We start from the raw sequence: 25,515 nt of genomic DNA on the forward strand, positions 1-25,515 counted from the left end.
TTTCACTTCCACACCGACGACACTCACATTTTCTTTTCCTTCTCAAACTTCTCCAACACTCTTCACTCATGTCTTTCCTCTTGATTGCTTGCTGTCCAACATTGGATGCAGTCTCGAGGTCTTTATCTTAATCCTTCAAAAACTGAAGTCCTTTTTTTTCCGTCCTTCGTATCTACCCAGTCTCTTCCTATGCCATTTCTCTCATTCCCTACAGCTGTTCTGCTTCCCTTCTGAATCCGCATGGACTCTAGATGTACTCTGATTCTATGCTCGCTTTTTCCCCACCATATTAATGTCACAGCCTAAAATGTTTTCATTTATACAAAATTCAGACGTTCTAGTACTTATTGTCCTTTTCTACTGCAAACATCCTAATTTCAGCCTTTATTCTCCTCCCTGGTTAATTTATCTCTCGATCCGCACTCTTCTGTCCCTCCCTTATCGCTCATGTATTTCTTCAGCTCTTCTGTCCCTCTTCCGTCTTTTATTTGAGGCTTGCCTCCTTTTTAAATTTCATCTACATCGTCTTCATGGCTTCACTCCCACTTATTTATCTTCTCTTATATTCATCTACTCCCCTCCCTGTGCAATCCTCTATCTCTTTCTCCTAACAGTGCCAAAGACTCCCTGTGCCCCACCCGCTTCCGATATTTTTCTCTTCTGTCTCCTAAGTATTGAAACTTCCTACCGCTCAACTCGTTCTTTCACTCCTTTGCCGTTTTTTAAATACCAAGTTTAAAACATATCTTCTTTCCTCACCTTCTTAACGCTTTAGGAACATGTTTGCAGCACATCATCCGCCACGTTCATCCTACTGTGCCGCTCATTCTTTGTGCAGTGCTTGGGCGTAAGCGCTCTATAAATAAATACAAACATTCATCCATAGGGATAGAGGATTGAAGCAGGAGAAATACATGACTGTCATTCAAGGTAGCAGCAACTGTCTAATTCAGTGACTGAAATATTCCTAGCATCTGTACCACAGTAGCAACAACCCTTGGTGTGCTTGTATTAAAACATTTGTGAGGATGATCTTTTAGTGATAGATGCTCCAAGTAAAAGGATGGTTTGCTTCATCCTACCTGTAGCCTTGGGGAGTCTGATTTACCAGTACTTGAGCAGGTGCTTATTGGCAACGTGTTTGAGATATTCACCCCTTCTTCAATACTATTTATAATATATATTTTCTTTTACAATACATTTTATTCCCTTTTGTACTTGAGAAACTGAGCATACTTGATACTTTAGAGAAGTACAGCGTTCAAGCAATTAACCGCCCCTTGTCCCCTCCCTCCTCCGGCATTATGTAGACAAGATTCAAGAAAGAACACAATCAATGAGGCTACACAGTCATTGTCTGCTCAAGGCATATCAATCAGATTTTACAGTATCAAACGAATTGGGCAAGATAGGCCATTATATTCTCTTTTCATACAATCCAGGAATTTGCCTCATACGTAATGTTGGGGATGAGGTGGTCAAATCCCACCCTCCTCACCATGCTTGCTGTACCTAACCCACACATAAGCTCAGGGGGAATATGCCCCCACGCCAATGGTACCCGATCACATGATGTAACATAGAAATGTATCTGTAACACCTGACCCACCGCCAACTACTGAACGCCATTTAGTATAGAAGCGGACGCCATCTTTTAATCAGCCTGGAAAATCATCCCCCTGTGAAACCCAGCTCTCCCCATCCCCTCGCACAGCACAACACAGAGCCAAAGCCCCCGCCACCTCCCAGCCTCAACATTTCTGCAGACTTATATCACGAAAAAATCTCATACAACCATCTCTTGCACAACAACCCGCAAGCACTTCACAACACTGCAACACATAAGCCGCACCCACAGCACACGAGGATGGACATTGATTCGATACTCGCACCAAATCTCGGCACCCAGTGTATACCAAGTTGAAGCTGCCAACAGAACACCACTCCTCACTATCCTACTCCCTCTTCACCTTACTAACCCACCCCACCTTCTCGTTTGCAGATCCGCCAGAGCGCCTCGGGACCAACTCCGTTGGTGACGGTGAGCAGTACAAATACCTTTAACATAGGAAACACACCCGTCCCCCTCTATCATCATGGGAGTTCTAAGCAAGTGAATGGCAGATCAACCATCTGGGGCAGGCACCTGGGCGCTGGAATAAAGGTATCAAAGGGGACCTTGAGTGGAAAGGCTAGAACGCCAGTATATCAACCCAATTTTCTATGAAAGAATGTGAACGACAGCCATTATTCTTACAACTGTTAGTTTTTATTGCTTAGCTTAGAGAAGACTGCATCACTTTCGCCATGACGTTCACACCGCGAAGATGAACCCAACTGACCCACACGTGTGCCAGGAGCAACAACCAATTGGCATTGTGCATCCCCTATAGTATCAACTTCCCGATAGGTCCCTCACCAACCCGATGCCAGAGTCTGCCCTGCATGAGTAAATGTCATTGATGATGCTGTATGCCTTTTTAATGTGCTGTCGGTGTATTGTTTGGCAGAGCGCTCTCAGGCAGCAGAGCTTTTTGCTTGCTTTATTTTAGATAAAGTTCTGTTCTTCTTTGCAATTTATCTCAGAGTCTCATTCCCTATTGGGGTGTGTCTATTATTCTGGTCTATTAGGAATCACATGCTTATTACAGGGTGTATGCCTTTATTTGGTGACCCCTCTTGCGTGATATTCGAGACCCCCATACTTGCGGCGAGATCGAGGGCTTCTCCGGAAGGGGCACCCCCACCTACAGCTGATCAGTCCCCAAAAAACATGTACGCAGAAGAAAGGTTTTTGTGGGTCCCAGCATTGTGAATACCCCGCTGCTCACCTGAGCTGGGTGCGGCCCCAAGGGAGAGGCCCAGGCGTTGTGGCTAGACCGCAAACGGAGGCTCTTGGAAGAACACGGGCACGTGAGTATAATTTGCAAAGAATTACAAACGCTGGGGAGTATGGGGAATACAGAGCAGAATGATTGAAAGAAACACACAAAGAGTATGGATGAATGAAGAGGTTGATTGACGTCAAAGCGCTTCTTTCCTTTTCATGGCCATTAGTTCTTTTTATATGAGATGAAATAAGGTGAAAATATAGAGGTGATATGAAAACCTAGCTCAGAAAAGGGGGTGGAAGGCGAGTTCGCAGTGCACTGTCTCGACCAGTGCAGAGTAAAAATAAGGAAAAAGAGAAATGTAGGAGCCCCATAGAAGTTGTGCGCTCGGCAATAAGTAGTGGCTGTTTTAGTTCATTCTTTCTAGTGTATTTATCATATATAGATATAGATATATAGGTAGGCAGAGGAGGGGCAGAGTTGATGCAAGTGTTTGGCGAGTGTGACAGATAAATTGCTCTAAAGGAGAAGGGTGGGGAGATAGGATTCATGGATATATGGTCTTGTTAATTGTTCAGTGTACATAATATATGTTCTTAGGTCATCGTTTTTGATGAGTGTGTATTTTCGAAAATGTTTAATGTTTGTGTGTGACATCTGAGTATTAAAATTAAAGAGCTAAAGGTCTTAAGGTAAACTTAAACACCTCAGAGAGGAAAGGCAGAGAACAACCAGAGGGCGGGGAAGACAAAAGGAGGATCTGTAAGGTCATGGGGAGGGCTATCAAAAGACAGCGAAATGGTCACCCCACTGTCACATATTTGTAAGCATCTCCCCCTCTATAGTGAACGAATAAAAAAATATCATGAACAGTGGGTAAAGGAAACGAAGGGGGAGGGGCCATCTCATGCTTGGCCAGAGGGATCCTTTGATAAGGGAACATTAGAACACCTATTCACATATTTGATAGCAAAATACAAAGGGAAACCACTCCAGAACCGACGTGAATGTTGGATTTGTGGAGGATGTTTGAGGAAGCACCAACTATAAATAAGAGGGGGATGGGGTAAGAGTGCCCCGAGATAATGAAAGAAGAGGGGCAAGAGAAGGGGGAGGAAGAACCAAAAAAGATCTATCCTTGCTTTCCAGACCAGCAGAGGGATACGCAGACACCGTAGACGTACCAGGAAATAGTGCACTGACAACACCTAAAACGGCCCCACTGCCACCCTACGATCCATTAGCCACCACCCTGGGCCCCAAGGGGCCAAGCACCCACGATCTTGAAATAGCATGGACGTCCACTAGAACGGAATTATCATGTCTAAGGGCAATATGTGAAGCAACACAAACACCAGGGGTACAACAGCAACCTCTAAAAAGCTCCTCTCTCCTACCAGAGGATGAATGGAAGACCGGGGACTTCCTCTTCAGAGTAGACAGCACCCCCATAAGAACAGTACAAGTAGAGAGGGAGGGGGAAGTAAATAGTGGGGGATATGACATGGTAGCCTCAATACGGGATGAAGACGGAGTAGAAGAGGGGCAGTGGGAGGGATACAGAAAGTGCAATGGACATCCCCAAGAATGAGCGAAGGGTAGGATGGAAGGCTTCGAAATAGAATGGGAAGGATAGCCCTAGTGAAAAAGAAAGGAACTACAGTAAACAATGGAAAGGTAAAATCCAAACTCCAAATGCTCTCATCCACAAAGGGGCAGGACTACTTCATTATGTGCCTTGGGCACAGATGGATAAAAATCTCCGTAAATCCATCCCCCCGCTTATGTCGGGCGCAGGAAAATGGATTTACGCATTTGAAAATAACACGGCAGGCGTGCTGTTGGCCATTGGTGACAGCAAAAGCCTTCTGGTTTCCGCAGTGGGTGATCAAGCAGACTCAGTGTGGGTGAAAGCGGGGTTTCCGGGGGTGACCGCAAGCAATGACACTCATGATGGATGCAATGTGGGCAGACAACGGGCAGGAGCAGTTGGGAGGAGAGCAGCCGTACATGGGACCCCAATGTCAAGGAAGACCGGCAAGAGGACGAGGTGGGTTTCGGGGACCAAGTAGAGGGGGATACGGAGGACATGGATCCTGGGGGGAGGACAAGGGCAGTGTTGGTCATGCAGGAGGTGGGGCCACTTCTACCGGGAATGGTGCAGTAGACAAGGGGGGAAATGATCAGTACAATGAAGCCCATCATAACCAACCTCCATGCAGGCACCCTCATCTGGGCAGCCCTTACGGTCTTCCCCAAGGGAGTTATGAGCAGGATGAACAACCAAATACTCGACCAATTCCAGGATACTACACACTCCGACACCCACCACGCAACATACAATCACAGCAAAGATGCCTGAACCAAATGGCCCACCAGAAAAACAACCCTTTTGCCACTACCCCAAACAGTGCACCGGCTCCTATATCAGGGAATGTGTGCGCTCAGTGCTCTCCTGTCCTGGCGCAGACACCCGCCCAGACAGACAGCCGACAGAGCACTTGTGTGTCCAGTCCTATCCACTACCTGCAGTCCAGAAGAGGAGCCACTGGTAGGGGCAAAGACAGGGAAACAACCAGTTCATCTTTATGGTGGACACGGGGCGGAGAGATCATGTATACGTGAAGGTGATTTTCTGTTATTTGACACAAAAATCTCAAACTGCAAGGGTTCTCTGGGGCTGTACTAACGGTTCCTTTTACAAATGATTTGGATGTAAAGCTAGGAGGAAACAAATAGCACAAGCCCCCCTATTGTATTATGAAAGCTAACCAGTCAACCTACTAGGTCAAGATCTGCCCGGCAAACTTAACATGACCATCTCCTTTACCGACAGAGGGATTGTTTGTTCTATTCCTGGTATGTGCCCCCTTAGAGCAATGTTGCTAATACATTCTCAGGCCAACGAACTTAGGGTAAGAGGCGTACCAGTGGATCCTGATATGTTTATCTATGGGATCAGGATTTTGGCCAGAGCAGTGCCTGAACTAGCTAGACAAGAGTGGAGAGTGCCCTCAGATTTTGTGTTCTGACCGGTAGCAGCCCCTGAAATAGTTGCTGTGACAATATTGTCATTAGACCTGCAGGGAGTACAGGTATCTGCAAGAAGGATAGTGGCAATTGAAATGGACACGCATGGATGCGAGTGGCGCACAGTACTGTGAATCGACCCAAACATACCATTACGCGAATTATCTAATGAGATGTTCACCGATGACGACAATGACAGGGAGATTATTTTGGAAATAAATATCCCTTGTGAAGTAATGGTGCAATACAGGAAAGTGCCAAGCCCCCTCATGGCTATTGTCAGTGCACCGCATCCCTACTATGACAAAGGCCTGCAACACGTGCCCCCTCACCTATGGACCACAAACCCCCATGATGTAGGGTTACGGAGATAGGTCAGACCTGTAAAAATAAACCTAAAGCCAGGAGCACTGTTTCCCAGGGTAAAGCAATACCCATTGTCCAGGGAGGCGGAAGAAGGAATACAGGAAACAATATGTGCCTTACTCCAACAAGGTAGAATTGTACCCTCAACATCCCTGTACAAGGTAGAATTGTACCCTCAACATCCCTGTGCAACACTGGTGTATCCGATCATGAAAGCGATGGGGGCGTGTCGTATGGTCCAGGACCTTTGCACACTTAATGACATTGTGCAAAAAGTTTCCTCTTGTCCCTAACCCCGCTTCCACTTGAACCACTCGATACAGACTCACAATATCTCACAGCCTTCACACTGGGTGTGAGGAGATGCAAACACCGCCGGTGCCTCAAGGCTACTGTGAAAGCCCAAGCATATTCAACAGAATATTGCATGAAGACTTAGGCAATATTCAAGTCATGAACACAATCATACAATACGTAGATGACCTCCTGGTCTGCAGTGAGAATGAAGAAAATTGTTGGAGACTATTGCATTACTCTAGTTGTTAGCCCTCAAGGGATATAAAGTAGACAAAAAGAAGTTGCAGTACTATCTGACTGAGGTCTTATACTTGGGACAATTGATTTTCGAAAGATGGTAAACAAATAATTCCAGAAATGGCAGTGTTAGGCAGAAACCTGTGCAGTTCCCTTTGGGAACACTGCAAACGATTTAGGACTACAGGTGTTAGCAGTAAACCAACTTGGTAGCAGTCTGTACCACCCAGATTTACCTGGTAGCTGTGGCTGAGCAGTCAGACTTCTCTCAAGAAGAGTTAGGCAGTATGCAAAGTATACACAATAGGCACTCAGATACAACAATACAAGCAAACACTGACCAGAGCTTTGGTATCAAAGTATATAATTATTTATTTAAAAACACATTGTTTGAAACACTCCAGCACTCTTATCGTAAAACACTCTAAACACAGTTACTATTATAATATATACAACCCTTATTCCTTATCAGATAAGTCTTAGTTAACACCACTTATTTTCATACAGAGGTGAGCGCTTAACTATAGATGGTACTCCAACAAGTTCATGAAGAAGGGAGGGAAAAAGACAGAATATGGGAAGGTACACCACTCTAAGCTTTAGGAACAATATTAGCAAGGCAGAAGAGCAAAAGTCACTTGTGAGCCAAAGTCCATAGGCTGGGCCCACTCTTAGAGAGAGCAGAGCACAAATGCGACCAAGATCACACAGTACACTAGGCTTAGAAAGTCTTGCAGAGAGTTCGAAAAGAGTTTAGAGAGGCTCAGAAAAGTTTAGCCAGGGTGTCCCAGGCTAACCCAGGTTTGAAAGCCGGGGGCTAAATCTACCCCGTACAGTCGGTGGCAAAGGAAGCCGGGCGGGGCACGATACCTTAAGTGGGAAGGATCCTTCAGCGGTGGCAGTTCTTGGTAGTGGGTGCAAGTAGCGTCGTCATCCAGGGGAAGAGAAGATCTCGACTTGGGGGAAAGATGAAGGTCGTTGCACTGCCAGGGAAGAAACCAGCCGCAGAGTTTTTCCGGTTAAAGGTATTACCCTTTAAATCCCATAGAGAAATATTCGCGGTTGAATATAAAAAGTAGTATCCACTGCCACCAGCCAAAACTCGATCAGGGGGGACAGAGACGTGCCCCCTCGACTAACAGACCCGGGGCAATCTAATTGCCCCAACCAGTGCGTCCACAATATGATGGTTTGTACTGGTTCTGTTCAGAATTTAAGACTAGTAAAGTCAATGGTGACTTTACAGACCCTGGGAAACAGTAGTCAGTCCCAGGGTATGGAGTCTATACTGGGGAGTCACTATGACACCCCTGTGTTACTGCACTGAGGGTGCTGTGTAACATCACAAAAACACATGAAGCCCTATGGAGTAAAAGACCCCATTAAACATATCTAGAGTCAAAGAAACACACTCAAATCATGCCCAAGAGTGAGGGTAAAAGAGTCTCTCTCTTGGCAGGAGAAAAAAACAAACCCCCCAAAAATCCAGCAAAGCTGCTGGGGGACTCACTAGGTTAGTAAATTCAGCCTAAACCGAGAATTCTCCCTAACAGGCAGCAACAGTGCACGCCTCAGCCAGACCATACACAGTAAAGGATATGCAGAGCGGGAGCTCCTGGAGATCCGACAGTGATCCGTGACAACGAGCAGATTCTGGTAACTGTTGCGGGCGGAAAGCACTCCCATGGGTGCATGACTGCTGTCGGCATGACTTGTGTGCCCTGAAGACCCGAGCGGTGGCTGGGACTAGATGCTGTGGCCAAAAAACGAAAAGACGGGTGTCCGTGTCTGTGTGACGGACAAGATGGCGGCCAAGGAACAAAGGGCCGGCAGCTGGGTCATCTTGGGTGACAGTGCAAGACATTGGGACTAGAGTATAGTACAGAATAAAGCCTGTGGGGGATGTGTGCCAGCATATACATGCTTACAGGAGCCGCTAAAAGCAAAATAAGTAGGAGCTCCTGGGAGACATCCCTTGAACCCCATAGCATTGCGCTTAGGTCACTGTTAGTTCGGTGACACCCCGCGGGGTCCTAGTCCTCGGCTCGCGAGACAGGACCAGACGCGGGTGGGCCTGAGATCCAGGGATGGAGCTGGGCACTTGTTGGGGTTGGGTCGGCATGGGGGAAGGGGGAGTTTGTGTGCAGTGGGGCAGGGTTGGGAAAAGGGGGTGGGGGGAGTTGTTGAGGTTGGGAGGGGTAGAAGTCAGAAAACAGGCCATCTAAGAAGACAGAGGGAATGGGGAAGGGAAGGATACCAAGTCAATGGCATCGGGTAATCTCAGAGTCGTGACCTGGAATGTGCAGAGCCTCAATAGTTACCTAAAACGTAATAAGGTGATGTATCTAAAGAGGATGCGGATTGACATAGCTCTACTACAGGAGACACACCTCACCAGGGAGAAGTTGGAGGTTATCAGGAGGAAATGGAAGGGCAACGTCATAGGGGCCACGTACTCGGCATATGTAAGAGGGGTGATTACATGGGTGGCGAGGCATGTGCCTTTCCAATTGCTCAGGTCAACAATGGATCCAGAAGGTTGAATGGTAGTGGTGGTGGGGCTCCTGGAGAACAGAGAAGTGAATTTGTATGCCCCCAACCATGACACAGCGGCATACTTTAGATCCTTGTATAGTAAAATTAGCCCCCTGGTGGGTGACGCAATGGTGTAGGGAGGGGACTTCAAATGCACCCTGAACCCCAGCGTAGACAGGTCAGATGACAAGTTAGAAAAGCCTGCGCCAGCAGCTAGGGCACTGAGAACGCTGTTGATAGACCTTGGCCTAGAGGATGTGTGGAGGCGGCTGCATCCAACGGAAAGGCGATATTCGCACTACGCGGCGCCACATGACCTGCACACGCCGCTGAGATAGTGGGAGAAATGGTGGGCGCAGAGTACAAAGCCTGGGTACTTTCTGATCATTCGCCTTTGGTCAGAGTGGCGACATCAACCCCCCAGAGCGTGCATCCCGACGTGGAGACTCAGAGCTGAGGCTCTACAGAATGCAGGATTCCGAGGGGACTTTAGGGAGGCCATTGAGGAATATTTTGAACTCAACACGGGTAGTGTACACTCTGTGGGAACTGTATGGGAAGCATTTAAGGTGGTGGTGCGCGGGTTGGCTATATCTAAATCTAAGGGGCTCGCTGTCATGATGCCTACCCCGGGCATCCGGATCAAGTCCATCAGCCCCGGGAGCAGGCATCCAGATACTCATTAAAACCCCAACAGACCTGGCTGGGGGCTGTTTGGATTCAGTCCTGGCGTCTTAGGCGCCAGGCTCATCATAGAAATCAGTCCTGGCGTCATAGGCGCCAGGCTCATAGACTTTACTTACCTTATGCATTTGGCGCCAGGCTCATAGACTTTACTTACCTTATGCAGACCATGCTGCAAATGAGTCCAAGCCAACGTGAGGCCTGGATGGGACTATTTTATTACAGGGACTATTTTTTACTCTGGTGTGGTTCTGGGGAACTTCTAACCTGGGACTACTTTTGCAGGCTTTTTAAACCACGCCCGAACAGCAGCCCATGCTTTGCGTCATTCTGCATACAGCAGCGTGATGCTCACGTGTCTGCAAGTCAGCATCCAGTCTTCTGCCACGCCCACCTCAAATCCGGAGCTCCTAGACAAAAGGAAAAGAAAGGAGAAGAGGTTAGATCACAGACATTTGATTCCTTACCCGATTCCGGACCCAGCACATCTCCGAGCCTGGAAAGGACATTATTTCAGCACGCGTCACTTCGCCAGCAGCGCCACATTATACTCACCAGTCCACCGCATCTTTCGACTCGGCACTACCTCCATCATTTTCTTAGTCGAAACCCAGAACCTAGGGGGAAAACAAAAGGAATAACAAGGTGAGCCGAGAAAACCGACAAAGAATCTCTTTGCCACCATAGGCTTACCTGCTTTACCACCGGAGGTATTAACCTTTAATTTGCTGCATCTTCCTATGCCACACCTATAAAAGGGAGAGAAAACAGCAAGTTAAACTCATGCAACTTTTACCGGACAGTGTTTGGTAATACAGACTCTTACCTGAACGCCATCAGCTGCCTCCAGGCAATATTCTTTTGGACCCAGCTGCAACCTAACGAGGGAATGGAACAAGAGTGAACATCGGACATATTGAACTCTTAACTTTATAGACACTGGAGTCAATATTCCTCCGGAACTCCTCCAGTACCTTCAACCCAGCAGTGAACTAACTGGTATCTACGCGCCCCTGCATACCATGCAGGATGGAGAGCTCATCATTCAAAAACATAAGGTGAGGTTACCAGAGGATATCGGAGGTGATTAGTGGGGGGAACGAGAACTGTTGGGGGGCCATCACTTAAGTCCACGGGTGGATGAATCCCTTTCTCCACTTGCAGGAGAATACTTCTACGAGTCCAGCAGACAAGATTAGGCGGGCCAGTCCAGACTGTCATCTCTTCAATACGCATCACGTTGGTGGAGACCGCAGCTGTCCGGGTCCGATCGACGCCTCTGTGGGAACCAGGTGAGCGTAACTCCTAGGAGGTATTGAACGGGAACTGCAGGAAATGGAAAGGGAGTTAGAGGACATGATACAAAATGGGGGGGACTACCCGGGAGGACAGCGCTAAGATAGGAGACTTGCAGGTGGCCTGCAGTGAACTCTGGGACAGATTATGCAAGCTCAATTATAAGAAATATACAGAGAGGCAGCATGCGGGAGGGGATAAACCGGGCAGATTACTGGCCTGGCTATATAAAAATGAGACACCCCACCAGGTGATCAGAGAGGTCAGGGACGCTGAAGGTCATATCTGTAACACCCAGAAAGGGGTAAACGAGGAGTTCCTCAAGTATTACAAACAATTATACGAGGACGCAGGGGAAGATAGGAGTCAGGAAATATTGGAAACAATAGATGACATAGGGCTGCCCACCCTGGATGACTTGGAACTGCCAGATTTAGAGGCCCCCATCACCTTAGAGGAACTTGAGGCGGTGATCCAACACCTGCCCACAAGTAAAGCACCTGGGTCGGATGGGCTACCTAGCGAGTTTTATAAAGCATACAAGTAGGAGCTACTCCAGCCACTGCTGGCCATGTTTAATGAAGCTTACGAACAGGGGGAACTGCCGGCGTCCCTCCGTGAGGCAGTGATCGTCCCGCTCCTGAAACCGGGCAAGCCGGACGAGGAGTGTGGGTCTTATATGCCTTTGTCTATGCTTAATCAGGATAGTAAAATACTCACGGCAGTGCTGGCCAATAGACTTAACAGGGTGATTGGCAAGTTGATACACCCGGACCGAACGGGCTATGCCCCCGGTAGAAATATCACAATCACAGGAGACTGCATCATATCATTGATCATGCCGAGGAGGACCCGGGCGAGTTGGCCATCGTGTCGCTGGATGCGGTTAAGGCATTTGATTCAGTGCGGTGGCCATGGCTGATGGCGTCCCTGAAAGGTTACGGGATGGGACCAGGATACATCAGGTGGATCCAGATGTTATACAGCTCCCCGATTGCGAGTGTCAAAACAGGGGCCATAATTTCCGACAAATGGCAACTCGGCAGGGGGACCAGACAGGGATGTCCCTGGTCGCCCATGCTGTATATTCTAGCATTGGAGCCGCTGGCAATTTGCATGAGGCAACAATACGGGGAGGTAGGGATTCGCACGACAGGAGGCACACACCCGATATCATTGTATGCAGATGATATGCTCCTCTACTTGCGCTACCCGGAGGAGAACCTGCAATATGTGCTGGAGGTGATGGATATTTATGCCACCGTCTCGGGCATATCAGTGAACCACGGGAAGTCTAGTCTGTTCCCCTTGGGAAGGTATAGGAATACCCTGCTGGATGGGCTACCTGTCCTGCAGATACCCTGGCAGACCAAGACGTTCAGATATCTGGGCATAAACATTTACCATAACAGAGATAGAACACAAACATAACACAGAGAAGACAATTGTGGGAATTAAAAATAGCATGGCGTTCTGGTCCAGATTACCCTTGGCGATGATGGGAAGAGCAGCGCTGCTCAAAATGGTGGTTTTGCCTAGACTCCTGCACTTTTTCGTGAATGTCCCGTACCTGATCCCCAGACGCTTTTTTGAGAGACTCCATGGCAGGTGCAGGGGGCTTCATATGGGGCAACTTTCGGAATCGGGTTGCCCTGTGGAAATTACAGAATACATGTGACAAGGGGGGCATAAACATGCCGAATTTTGAATTATATTAACTGGCAGGACAGCTGTTGTACGTGGCGAGGTGGTTGTCTGCAGAGGATTCGGCAGAAGCCAGGCTTTTGCAAGGTGATGCAGCTCCATACTTCCTAAAAGAGACAGTGTGGTTACATAAAACTAAAATAACTGGGATGGGGAGATTATTGGAGCTGGGAAGTTTGGCGCAGAGCATGGCGAACTGTGGGAGTCCCAGATCCACTTTCTCAGCAGGTTCCGCTGGTAGTGCTATGCGAGGAAGACTCCCAGCTGTTCAAAGGGGTCCGCAGATACTGGGAACCGGTGGGCCTAGCTACCCTCGGAGATATATGGCAGGGGGGGGAGGCACTGGAATTTCAGAGGTTACAGGAGGAGACAGGGGTGCATGGAGGCCAGTACATTACTTATACCAGGCTTATGAGACGGGTGAGGGAGAGGTGGCCTGAGACTGTGCTAGCAGAGGAACCTGATGCCACCCTGGAAATGATGTAGGATGTCTCGGAGGGTGGGCATGAAATATCTAGGATATACGAGCTCTTGAGTGTGAAGGCGGGGAAGGAGCTGCTCCAACTGAGGCATGATTGGGAGGAGGTAGGAGAACCCATGACAGAGGGACAGTGAGATAGAGCTCAGAGGTACCATAAAAAGGTGTCCCGGAATGCGAGACTCCAGCAGATCCAGTTGTACGTCACCCATAGAGCTTATCTGACCGCCGGAAGAATAGTCAGGTTTGGAGGCTCGCCCATACAGAGATGCCCCAGGTGCGGGGGAGGAGGAGGCAGGGCTTCTGCACATGTTCTGGGCTTGCCCCGAGGCACAGAGATTCTGGGAAGAAATTAAGTTGAGATTGGCTAGTGGGGGAGTGGTACTTGACGTGAGGTCTGCTTGGGCCTGCATGTTGGGGAGTTTTCCCAGGCCACGTAACTCAAAGCACATCAGCAAGATGCAGGACTTGGCCTACATCTTGGCCAAGCGCAGAATAGCGATGTGCTGGAAAGCGGCCCATAGGCCCATGGTGGGCAGAACACTTGAAATGGGCAGAGGCAGAAACTGCAGTATGGTATGAGGCGATCACTAGAGGGGGCGAAGAAGAAGTGGGCCCCTTCATAGCTTGGAGGCAATTGGTGACCTCGATGGCAAACCCTCACTAGGTCACTCATGTAACGGAAGACTCAGACAAATTGATATGTACTGAGATGCCTGAGAATGCAAATATAGATGGCACAAATGTAACGACTCAAGTTTGCGGGGAGGGAGGGAGGTGGACGAAGGATGACACTGTATAATGTGATGTCTTGATACCGACTATGAACGTCCTAATTGGTTGTAATGTTTGGTGTGTTGTTGGTTAAATAATAAAAACTGTAAAAAAAAAAGGATATGCAGAAGTTCCTCAGAATATGCAATTACTGCAGGGCTTGGATACTTGATAATGCTGCTTACACCCAGCTTCTTCTGCAAGGTCTAAAAGAGGCTCAGAAAGACAAGATGCACATAACGTGGACACAACAGATGCAAAAGGCATTTCAAAACCTGAAAGAATTGATCATTACTGCTCCTATCTTAGCTACACCCGACTAAGATCGGGCATTCTACCAGTTCTCACACTCCAACGGAACACTCATGACAGCAAAAGACATCCCTGCATCACAAACAATTGGTTTACTACAGCGGTACACTTTGCATGCAAACAAGCCCTCGCAGATGCCGCCTTTGCTGTTGAAAAGAGTTCAACAATTGTCATGGGGTGTTCGTCACTTTGTTGAAGACACCCTGTTTGTGATATTAGACAGGTCCAAATCCACACTAACACAAGCAGCCACAGCATATGAAATCATCGGTTCAAGTCCCAATATCCATGTAGTACGCTGCAAAACTAGACCCAGCCACATTCTTAACAGAACCATGTACAGTAAAAAATATGCAAGAACAGGATTGTGCCACATACAAGGACAAAGGGGAAGATATCCCCAAAGCACCAGAAAATGCATTAGAAGGGGGAAGTGTACTTCATAGATGGGTCAGCATCAATATGTCCAGAAACAGGAGAAAGACATATGGGGGTGGCAGTGGTGAGATTGGAAGAAGGGGAATATGAGGTCCTAGTGAAGAAACGGTTGCCTATGCATTATTCCGCCAAAGCCGCAGAACTAGTGGCGCTGCTTGAAGCATTCCATGCTGCAAAGGGGTGCGCTGCGACAATATACTCTGATTCGGCATATGTAACCACAACGGTACATGCCGGACTGTCCAGTTGGAGAAGGAGAGGGTTCAGAGGAGCAGACGGTCCCCAGTACAACATGCTGAGCTATTGAACAAACTGATAGGAGCATTGGCAGAGACTTCTATAGTAGCACTAGTTAAGTGCCAGGTACATACCCATAACAATGATGAAATATGTTTAGGGAACGCCGCAACAGACACAGCAGCCAAAGAAGCAGCATATTTGCTGATCCCAATGGCCACAGAGTGCATAATATTTAACAAACGGGAAGAAAACAAACAAGAAGGATCCAACTCATTACCCATCGGCCAAACAATTGAGCATCAGAAAAGGGTCCCTCCCACAGAGCAAGAGTTGTGGATCAAAAGAGGGTGCACGCCCAATCTCCCACTGATTTATTATGGCGACAAAACACAGGAAAGGTAGTAATGCCCATAGAATTATTGGTTGTGAAATTTGAACAAATGCACTACCCAGCACATACTTTCAAACAGCATATAGCGCCAGACCTCCAGGAGGATTGGTTTACACCAAATTTCCAGGAGCACTTGAATAAAATGGTGATAGAATGTGCGACATGCCAAGTGTTCAACTCAAGGATGACTCTTAGAAAATTGAGAGGAACGCTGCCCCACCCCATTGGACCAGTCTCTAAACTGCACAATGATTATGCAGACATGGGAGAGCGATGCAATAGAGCATGTTACTTGATCATGGTGGTCTGTCCCTTTTTGCGATGGGTGGAAGCAGGGCCTTGTGCCCACCCTGACGCCCACCCTGACGCAAGGTGCACAGCCAGATTTCTTATACGAGAAGTGTTCCTGCGTTGGGGAATATGTGATGTCATAAGATCTGACAACGGAACACATTTCGTAAATGACCTCTTTAAAGGGTTCGATGTGTTAAAATTGCAGCAAAAATGGATGTGAACACAATATTGTGGCAAAATGCTGCAATCCATGTAAAGGATGCAGGGGACACTCTCGCAACCCCTGGACCCATTATACTATTTAAGGGGAGTGAAGGACACCCCTGCAACCTGAAAATCAACGGCCTACTGAAGAGTAGATTATCAGAACTTTGCAACCCCCTCAAAAAGAATTGGCAATATTGCTTGCCCTTAGCACTGTTTCAGCTGGGCACTCAGCCAAGCAAAGGCCACCACCTGTTCCCCCACGAAATAGTAACTGGTTAATGCATTCAAACTCGTTTGACACCAGTACGAAGAAATGTCTGAAGGTCATAGATCAGCAGACATCCTAGGCGAAGAGTTTAAGGAATACCTTACACAGCTCACACGAGCAGTACAATGTATTGCAAAACAGATAGTTCCACCATTTACCAGGGAAAATGAGACAGACAATGACAGCAGCGGCGACTAGCCCTGCACAGCCTTTATTGCCTGGTGAACTAGTGCATGTACGAAGTTTCATGAGGAAATGGAATTCTCCAAGGTTCCATGGTCCTTATGAGGAAATGTACTGCATCCCCCTGGCCGTGAAGGTGAAAGGATTGAGGTACTGGATCCACCTCTGTGATGTTAGAAAGGCACACAACAGTGTAGTACCAGAGACATCACACAATAGTGACCGAGAGGCGACAGTAACTTAGAAAGAAAAAAAAAGAAAAATCCACAATATAAGTGAAAGCTGATGTAAATATAAACATGATATGGAGAATATATATTTGAACTGTGAAATGTTTTCTGCTCTCTTGTTGTCCCCCTTCCATGCTTTCTCGTTTTCCTCTTCTCTCACAGCTTATTCCATTTCAAAACTTTAACACCGGTCCCGTTATAGCCCCCTCTGTAGGTACTACAATGGTGGAGACAACTCCACTTGCGACAGAAAACACTGAGTCCGATAGTAGTAGGAATAGAATAAGTGTCACTAGAGCATACAGTTATGAGTGCAGCGTTAATTTCATATTGATTGTATTTACTATAACAATGTTGGGTCTAGGGGTTTATTGGAGTGCATCTTTTATCTGGGGTACCCATCTAAAAGAAGGGGGTTAGAGGGTAAAACGGACCTGGAATGGCAGTGTTCCCAAACCTCACCACCCTGCATAAAAACGTAACAAGCTAACAAAACAGAGTATCTAACATAGAAAATGAATTTCAACCAACCCCCATTATGTTTACAGAGACACAAGTCACCTCGCAACCAACCAAAATACCTACCTCACAGTTCAGTAGAAAAAGCAGTGTGCTTCAGACCCCAGCCTCTTATGAAAATTGTGTCTCCTTCTCCTACTACGTACAGACAAACCATTGCTGCTAGTGTTAATGTAAATGATATTTTTCCAATGTATAGTAAACAGGCTATAACGGCTCAGGGACTACTGTGTACTAATGATATGTGTAGAAAGCTTACAAAACCACCACCATTTTCTTTGCTTAATAGAAGACGAAAGAGGCAGGCACGCCAACACCGATATGATGCATACCATGGGTTGGGATTAGATACCGTTGAAGACCTACATCACCCTGGTCAATCTAACAGCTGGTATTTTGATATGAGTGCAACTGGGAAAAGAACAACCCAAGGCAGTTGCGACGTGTGTTCATTAATCCCCCATGCTTCCGGAACACTAAACATTTTAGTACCACAGGAGCCTCCCCTGGTAGAAGCCCAATGTCTCCTTCATCTTGCACTTTGTAGACTAAGACACTCTTTTGAAGCACGCAGTTAAATTGAAACTCATTCCATCAAATGAAAATCTCTGCAAAGAAGGGTCACACGGTCCGAACTGCTTTGAAGAACCATTTCTGGAAACTGAAGGAGCAAACTTTGCAGAAAACAAACTATTACAGTCAACATACATGTGCAAGGCAGAAGCGCTATGTGGCTTCTCGGATGAAATACTAGAATGGATGGAAAGAACTTGTGCACAAACATGGACAAATCATATCACCAAGCTAACATGGGTCATTGCCGTCGAGAAACCAATCAAGGTCCGTCAAGAAGAAAGTTATGAACTGTTTTTCTATAGCGAAGGGAAGGTGCCTATGGGTTCTAACACGCACTGCAACAGGACCCTTGTCATTACAGATCTCCGGAAAGGCACTATCACTGAGTGTATGGTAAACAAGAGTACTTGCACCTCCCACCATCATGGAGGGGCTATTATTCGCTTGCAACACTCCATTCTGCGCTACTGGTGATACCTGAACAGCACATCAAGGGGGGGGGGGGGGTGCTGCAAGAGCAATCAAGGACACCTCAACCAACTGAAGCAGAACCCCCCCCCCCCCCATCTATCCAATCTTTTCCGACCATGAGCCACATCATCAAGTCTCCCGAAAGAAGTGCGCCTCCAACTATATATCTGAAGACTCTTCTGGCGCAAATACCGGACGAATACAAACTCTTCAGCTCAGTAGAAACTTTCTTTGCATCACGCATCCGCAGTATCCAGACCAGAACCAATGCCAAGTGGCTCCAGATCGTGAGATGGGAACTCACCCAATTGGCAGATGACACTGAACAAGGATTCAACGTCATAAAGGTAGAACTCCGAGCGCTCCGACTAATGACAACGCAAAATAGGTGCCTGCTCAACCTTCTAACTGCTATGCAAGGTGGTGTTTGCAAGAAAATTGGGAGTTCATGTTGTACGTTCGTACCTTCGTCAGATGCAGAAAATGGGATTGCATGTGATTGCAGCTGTATACAAACTGGGTATGAAGAAAGGAGGAGGAGGAGGTATACAGGGAGAAGATTGGTACAGCATGGCCTTCAGCTGGGTACCTTCGTGGCTTGTAACAATAATGAAGATGTTGGTGCCCCATCATCAGGTTCTTCTTGCTGATTTTGTGTGTGCCAGTTAGGCCTGAGGTGCTGCACAAAGGCAGTACCAAACAGTGCGATGATGATGGTAATAATCAGCAGTAAAAATACAAATAAAGTGGCCCCTGACACTAAAGAGGCCCAGGTACAGACGGGTGAAAGCAGTGAAACAAAATACAGAATGGTGGCAATATACAACACAGGAGATGTGGTAGATGACCTTTATAACACTATTATTAAGCAACCCCAAGATCTTGAACATCATAAGGAAGTGTGGGTGGACCTGGACGGGGATGGGGAATATGCACAGCATGGGGAGAGTCTGAGAAGTAGGTGTAGAGCCTGGATGCTCATAAAAGGTACCCCCGCTGGGGATGAAGCAGTAAAAAAGGCTGAAGAATGTAAGCACACTGGGGGAGGGTATTTGTTACTTTCGGAGTAAGTAAGGGGGGAATGTTGGGGGTGAGGTGGTCAAATCCCACCCTCCTCACCATTCCTGCTGTACCTTAACCACACGTAAACTGAGTGGGTGATGCCCCCACGCCCACGGTACCTGATCACATGACGTAACAAATGTACCTGTAACACCTGAGCCACCGCCAACTAATGAACACCATTTTTTATAGAAGCAGATGCCATCTTTTAATTAGACCTGGAAAATCATACCCCTGTGAAACCCAGCTCTCCCCATACCCAGCGCCTCGCACAGCACAACGCAGAGCGCCCAAGCCCCCACCACTTCCTCCCTCACCTGATCCATGCAGAGCTTGTTCTCAACCCATTTTCTCTTGATACGCCCTTCTATGAAAGAATGTGAACGACAGCCATTATTCTTATAACTGTTGGTTTTTATTGCTTAGCTTAGATAGAGAGGACTGCATCACATTTGCCCTGAACTTCATACCGCGAAGATGAGTGCAGCTGACCCACATCTGCCAGGAGCAACGACCAATAAGCATCATGCATCCCCTATAGTATCAACTTCCCCATAGGTCCCTCACCAATCTGATGCCAGAGTCGTCACTGCATGAGTAAACGTCATCGATGATGCTGTATGACTTTTTAATGTGCTGCTCATGCGTTGTTTGGCAGAGTGCTTTCGGGCAGCAGAGTTCTTTGCTTGCTTTATTTTAGATAAAGTTTTGTTCTTCTTTTCAATTTATCTCAGTCTCATTCCCTAGTGAGCGTGTCTATTATTCTGATCTATTATGAATCATGTGCTTATTACAGGGTGCATGCCTACAGTATCTATAAGTGTTCTCTGCCCCCACCTAATCACCACTGTCAGTCTCTCCATCGCTGGTATGTGCCACAAATTGTTCAACCATATCTCCACTAAGGTGGGACTGCCTTTCTCCATGTATCCACTATTGTCAGTTTGGCCGCTAGAACCATGCGAGCGGCCAGTTTATTCCAGCCACTTGTAGTCAAGCTCTCAGCCTCCTAATCTCTCCTCCCAGGATTATATAAAGTGGGTCCAAGTGAGGCTCCTCCACAGCATCTCTCTTAGTTCAAAGTGTATTTCCAATGAGAAGGATTGTATATCGGGGCAGTCTCACAGGATGTGAAGCAAAGTGCCCCTATCCTTTTTACACATCCAACAAAGGTCAGAGACTAATTGTTTTGGGCCAGATACAAGCCTCTAAAGCGTGAGGTACCATTGCGTCAAGATCTTTATCTGGGATTCTGTTACATGTATACACAAATATGTGTTTTAGTATTGTTATATATGCTCTCACAGTCCTTCTCTTCCTTACTTCCCCCTCCCTCTCTGGCTCCCCACAACCATCACAAAGTCTGTTTCCCATCCTTTACAGAATGAATGGTTGGCTAACATTCCGCCCTATCTAATTTATTTACATAATACGATGGCTTCATATAACTGAAAGGACTAAATGCGTATGGTACAAAGGTGCAATTCTGTGAAACTACATGCAGTGGTGTGCCATTAATGAGATTACAAGACTACTGTGCTAGCAAAAGACGACTGGCTATAGAGTCTGAAATTCCAATACAATTCTATGAATTGTAATAAATGTGAATTCAAAATTGATTCTTAAAAAGGTAACTGCAAGAGATGTTCCCCATTCATGTCTTTTATGCATTTGATTGTGATATCTTTCTGTTTAGCGCGGAGTTGTCTCGCTAGTAGCCTATCTGCTTTATTTGCTTTTATGTTGTACCATTGTCTTAGATACAGCAGGCTCCTTTCCGCCCTCTTTGTGCGCAACTGCTCTAGTTGGCCTTGTGTGTCTAAGCGTCCTCTTTAGAGCTTTAGTGGGTTGTGTCAGGATTTTCCCTTGCAGCTCTGTTATTGACCTTTCGAGTTCCTTTTCCCACATATACCTCTGTTTCTCCCTCGTGATTTTCAGTGCCATTAACTTCCCACGAATCACTGCTTTAAACGCCTCCCAGGCTGTGCTCATAGATACATCCCCAGTGTCATTTTCCTTAAAGTATTCTTCTATCATTTCCCTTACGTTTTCCCCGGTAACCGGGTCCTAGATTATGTCCTCCGGTAATCTCCACCTCCACAGACCACTAGATTTCCCAGGAAGATTCAGATCAAGCCACAGGGGTGCATGGTCAGAAAGTGCTATTGCTCCCTTCTCCAACCCCTGGATCGTGTCCATGAGCCCCACTGATGCCCAAAAGTAGTACATTCTTGACATGGAGTTATATACATGTGAGAAGTATGTAAATCCACTCTGCTCCCCCTTGAGTTCCCTCCACACATAATTTAGGGCTAGTTGGTCCATTTGTTGCTTAAGGCGTTTTGTCAGAGCCCCATGGCCATGTACACTCCCAGTGCTTCTGTCCCGTAGTGGGTCGCATGCCATATTCAGATCACCTCCCAAGATCACCTCCACCCCTTGCGAAGGATTCTAATTTTCCCAGGGTGTCTCTCAGAAAGCCATCTTGTCCCACAATGGGCGCATATACTGACGCAAGAGTGATCCTCTGCCCTTCCAACACCACATTAGCGAACACATACCTTCCCTCCTTATCCGTGATGGCGTCCTCCAATATGGCGTCCCTTCCAGCCCATACTGCTATCAGGACCCCCGATCTTTTTTCTGTTGTATTCGACTGGGCCCAAATTTTAAATCCTCTCACCCGGATTTTCTGTTTGTCCTTAGCTCTGATATGCGTTTCTTGGAGCAGCAGGAGGTCCGCCCCTTCCCTTTTGAGTAGTTTCTCCAGTTTCACCCTCTTTGTTTGATGATTCATCCCCCTTATGTTATAAGTCACAATGCGTATCTGCCCCATTTAATATGGCGTAAGTTCAATGTACTTGAATCCCTTCCTTTGCCACTGCTCTAGTTTTGGTGTCCCCGTCCCCATTTCCCATCCACCCGAACTCTCCCCCCAACTGATAACCAAAAACCAAACAAGTTGCCCCCTAGTAGGGTGAGGGTTCCTACTGATGCCCGGGCGTTGCGCCCACAGCTCCCTGCCCTCCAACCTCTCGGGATAATTATTGTGGGGGATCCTAAACCCCACATTACCGTCTTTCCTTACCCGATTCCAAGCCGGTGGGTCTATCCCAGGCCGCCGTCTATAGCTCTCGTGCAGCTGTACTTATTCTCATCGTCCCCCCCACACCAGTGCTTTGTGCGGCTGCTGCGGCTTTCTTTTCCTTCTGTTCCGCCTGTCATGGCAGCTTCCTACGATCTTCTCTTCCCGTGTATGGCCTTTTTTGTTTGATCGTTTCCCATCCTTTTGGCTTTCTCCTTTGCTCCCCACTGGATGTTGCTTGATCTACTTCCTCCCCATCGACCTGTAGGCCCATTATGTTGAAGCCCTCTTCCCAAGTGGTCACTCTTCTTTGATTCCCCTCCCATGTAAAAGTCAGCCCAAAAGGGAAGGTACACTTGTATCGGATTTCTTTTGCCAACAGAGCCTTAACTAATGGGGCCATCGCTCTTCTTTTGTGCACACAAGACATTGGGGAAGTGTTCAGAGAATACTACCAGAAACTCTAGGCAACTGACCACCCGGAGGCAGACGCACAGGACTCGCATCTGAAATCCCTTACCTTCCCGCAAATCTCAGAGGTAGACAGGCAGGCCTTAGAAGACCCAATTAAAGAAGAGGAAGTTAGAAAAGCAATAAACGAACTTCCACAAAATAAAGCCCCAGGTCCGGATGGCTTCACGGCCCCATTTTATAAAAAATATGCGGATCTGCTGATCCCGATCCTAACCAGACTCCTAAACTCATTTAAAGAAAGTGGTAATGTGACCCCCACAATGAACAAAGCGTAGGTCCTAGTGTTTCACAAACCAGGGAAGGATCCTTCATACCCGGCTTCTTATAGACCAATATCCCTAATCAATATTGATGTCAAAATATACACTAAGATACTAGCTGCTAGACTATCCCCTCTTCTCCCTAAGTTAATACATCTTGACCAATTGGGCTTCATTCCAGGAAGACAAACCCACGACAACCTTAGAAGGATCATTCACTTGGTGGAAAAGATTGGCATAAAGCAAACCCCGGCAATTCTACTCGCACTGGATGCAGAGAAAGCATTCGACAGGGTTGAATGATCCATGCTTTTTAAGACCCTGCAATTCATGGGCTTTGGGGAGCACTTCATTGCTAGAATTAGAGCGAACTATAACGCCCCAACTTGCAGAGTGGCCATCAATGGGGAAGTAACTGAAAAGGTATGCATTTCCCGAGGAACAAAACAGGGATGCCCGCTCTCCCCATTATTATACGCCATCTTTCTAGAACCCCTGCTACTGAAATTGAGAGAAGCCACACAAATTAAAGGGATAGAGATGGCAGGTACACAACACAAGGTAACCGTATACGCGGATGATATGTTGATAGCACTAGAGGAACCGGGCAGTACGTTGGCGGTAGCAATTGGGGAGCTGGAAGTCTTTGGGGCCATCTCAGGTCTAAAAATTAATAGGAACAAATCGGAAATCCTAATTCTGGCAGGGGACAGAGGGGGAGAGAGAAAGAAGCAAAAGCACTTCATCTCAAGATAGCAGCGGAAGGAATTAAATACCTTGGAATAACACTGACACACAGGGTGGAACAGCTATATAGTAAAAACTATCCGCAACTCCTTACGAGGGTTCGCAGAGACCTGGAAAGATGGAACCCGCTATTAATATCTTGGTGGGGCAGGATTCAAGCGGTAAAAATGACCATCCTCCCTAGGCTACTGTACTATTTTCAAGCTCTCCCGGTGGGGGTACCACGTTCATTCTTTAAAACACTGTCGAAGATAATCACAACCTTTGTGTAGAATGGGAAAACGCCAAGACTGGCCAGGGCTATCTTATCCACACCAACTAGGGAGGATGGGATGGCGCTTCCTCATTTTCAGAAATATTACCAAGCGGCCCAATTAAAAGTGCTACGGGAGTGGCTGGGCGACGATCCACAACCGATTTGGGCAGCACAAGACAGGGCAGTGGCTAGAACCCCCGCTAGTGGAACTACTCTGGAAACAGAATCAACATAGACACCCCAACATAGGGATTAGCGAAATAATGAGAACAACGTTGGAGGCATGGGACATCCAAACACGAAGGGGTTTAATGACTACCACGCTAGGACCATTTAGCCCCCTATATGTAGAAACCCGCAGTTTCCGCCGGGGATGGAGCAGGGGACATGAAAGCTGGGAGGAGGCTGGTATAACAAAAATAGGGGAAATGTTCATCAACAAGGAAATTAGATCAGTGGAATCCTGCCTCCCGTCACCAACACGCTCCACTAGGGATATATATAGATATGAACAACTTAAACACTGGCTAAAATCCCCAGATATCGCGAAAGCAGCAACAAGAACCCTCAACTCCTTTCGAGAAATACATTACATCCAACTCAGGGGCAAAGAAGTGGATATCCACTCTATATTAGTTTATAAATACCCAAGATGAAGAAATTAAATGGTCATACATGATCAAGTGGAGCAGAACGCTGGGAGAGGAACCAACGAGAAAGCAGTGGGAGGATCTTTCGACTTTGATCCCAAAAATGACCAGATCAGCAGAAATAAGAGAAATGTGGATTAAAATTGTGACACAGTGGCACTACACCCCAGAGAGTCGCCACTCAATGTTCCCAAAGACGTCAAACCTGTGCTGGAGGGAATGCGGGGAGGTGGGGGCGTGGAAACACACCTGGTGGGCCTGTAAGGGAATTGTTCCTTTTTGGGAAGATGTTTAGGGAAATTAGCAAAATGTTTCCAGATGTGGGGCAGCTCGGTGAGGGCGTCTGGTTGTGTGGAATGAGAGATGACACAGCGAGAAGCTATAAAAAAGAACAATGGAGAAGCTTTATGGGACTCCTTATCGCGGCATGGACAACAATAGCCCAGAATTGGAAAAAGAAAGACACCTCTGATTTTCACATGGCTTCAAAAAATCTGGGCGCAACTAGCAATGGAAAAAGTCACACACACAATCCAAGGAACGAGGGACAGGTTTGCTAAGGAGTGGGGTGGAGTCATGGAGTATCTCCAGTCAGACATTATGGCACAATGGTGCCCTCA

The 25,515-nt window shown here is 47.1% G+C and overlaps 1 protein-coding gene across 9 annotated transcripts in view; it reads right to left on the reverse strand.

Annotated features, from left to right (window-relative positions):
- Window positions 1–25,515, reverse strand: part of ATF1 (activating transcription factor 1) — a 935,797-nt gene that overhangs the window by 432,151 nt on the left and 478,131 nt on the right. Inside the window, exon 5 of one of the 9 annotated variants that reach the window (XM_069653443.1) lies at window positions 760–856. The exons of the other annotated variants lie outside the window; for them this stretch is intronic. The gene's annotated coding sequence lies outside the window, so the exon portion shown is untranslated. The remainder of the gene's footprint in view (window positions 1–759; window positions 857–25,515) is intronic. 9 annotated transcript variants of the gene reach the window in all.

Source organism: Ambystoma mexicanum, chromosome 3q (assembly GCF_040938575.1).
Source record: "Ambystoma mexicanum isolate Mex_15411 chromosome 3q, UKY_AmexF1_1, whole genome shotgun sequence".
NCBI classification, from domain to species: Eukaryota; Metazoa; Chordata; class Amphibia; order Caudata; family Ambystomatidae; genus Ambystoma; species Ambystoma mexicanum.